Source organism: Chinchilla lanigera, unplaced genomic scaffold, assembly GCF_000276665.1.
Source record: "Chinchilla lanigera isolate Chin_1 unplaced genomic scaffold, ChiLan1.0 scaffold00057, whole genome shotgun sequence".
NCBI lineage: Eukaryota > Metazoa > Chordata > Mammalia > Rodentia > Chinchillidae > Chinchilla > Chinchilla lanigera.
In genome coordinates, this window is record NW_004955458.1 from 4,669,607 (window position 1) to 4,671,490 (window position 1,884).

A 1,884-nucleotide genomic window follows, 5' to 3' on the forward strand; every position below is an offset into this window, starting at 1 on the left:
AATTATACTCAGGAAAGAAAGCTAAGATACTGGGGAGGTTCCGCTCAATTTTTTTTTTTTTTTTCGTTTTTCTCCGGTACCGGGAACCGAACTCACGACCTTGCGCTTGCCAGGCAGGCGCTTTGCCGCTGAGCTAAATCCCCAGCCCAGTTCCGCTCAATTTAAATACCTAATTAGTTCAGAATTCTATGACTCTGCGCACATACTCAGTTCAGCAAAAGCTCGAGAACAATACTGCAACATACACACCCAGGTGGCAGGAAGCCAGCTGTGAATCAAGCTGCTGCCTTGTGGAGCAGGAGATGCTCCACAAAGGCTGAACAAGTAATGAAAGACTCATGTCCACTATGGACTCTGCATTGCAGCCACTAGAGCAGTGTGGGAGTGGAAGAGACACAGGGCACTAGAAGAATGGCACCGCTCATAACTACAAGGACTTGAGAAGGAGAGTTGGTCACTGAAGAACATGGGGTAGGGGTTGTGCTCATGAAGGAATGAAGACTTCAGGTCATCCAGACAGAGTCTGGACCTTACAGGCCTTTCTGAACATCTCCATGATTGCCTGTTCCTCAGTCTAATCTTCTGAGTTACTTGGAAGTTTAGAAAGAGAGACAATTGTCACACATCCTGTAGCAGGAAGGCCCGAGAGAGGGCTGCTTTTATTCTAAAACAAAAGGAATCAAAAGAAATTGATGACTTCAAGACAAACAAACAAATTCATTTGTATGGGGGCTGGGGTTTTAGCTCAGTGGCACAGCGCCTGCCTGGCAAGCATAAGGTTGTGAGTTCAATTCCCAGCAATGGAAAACAAACAAACAAACAAAAAAATTCATTTGTATGGCCTCTGCAAGGATCCCTGTTGAGGAAACCATCACCCAACCAACAGCTAAGGCCCACGAGGATAGACTTGTGCTGCCCTCCCACCTGACAGCACGTACAGTGACTGCAAACGACAGGGATCCTGCCTCTCTCAGGCCATTGCTATGTGGTGCGAAGACACACAGCAGCCAAGAACAATGCATACACTCAGGAGGTAGGCTGTGCATCCTGCCACATGCTCACTGCCACCCAAGATGTAGAGATTCCTCACGGTTGGCCATGTTGTTCAGAGCCGTCAGCAGCTGCCTGTCAACTGGGCATCAGTGAGTGATGCTGAGTCCCTGTTCCTCAGCAGAGATCCTTGGCTCTTTCCCTCTCACTTCACCAGTCTTGAGTAATCCCTGAGAAAAGTTCCCTGCACCGAGGGGGTGGGATATGCACCCCGGTATGTGAGAGCTGCTTTCCTCCATCCACTTCCCCTCCCTCACATGTCTCAACCCACACACTGCCAATCTCCCACAACCACACACCCATGAGTTGGCTCTTTACAGGGATTTTGCTGGCAGTGGGGAGCTGAAGTACAGAAAGGTATCCAGCAGTAATGTGGGCAGGTAGCTCAAGGGGAGGTAAAAGAGCTTGGCATCCCAGCCTGCTGAGTACCGGTACGAGGGTGACAGGCAGTCAGCACATGCTCCATGCAGTCTGTCACCAAGGACAGGTTTGGATTCCTCTATTGCTCCATTAATTTCAATGATTTCCAATCTCTACAGAAAGAAATGATCCAGGTTTATTATCACCTGACAGCATTCCTGCTCTAGGATCAATTAAGCACAAAGTTTTCCCAAACAATTCATGCCCCCCACATCCAGAACCCACTGAAATCAAATCTACACAAATTCCCCAGGAAGGGTCACAACTCATTCTCAATGAACTGTGCTCCCACATTAAGCCAACTCCACCTTTTTTTTCTGAAAATATTTGTGCTGCACAAACTTTTTTTGGAATTTTGAGACGTGATTTTTTTTTTTTTTTTTTTTGGTTTTTGGTTTTTGGTTTTTGGTTTTT

At 47.1% G+C, this 1,884-nt stretch overlaps 1 pseudogene; it reads right to left on the reverse strand.

Annotated features, from left to right (window-relative positions):
- Positions 1-1,364: 1,364 nt before the first annotated feature.
- The window catches only part of LOC106149943, a 19,578-nt pseudogene continuing 19,058 nt past the window's right edge, over positions 1,365-1,884 (reverse strand).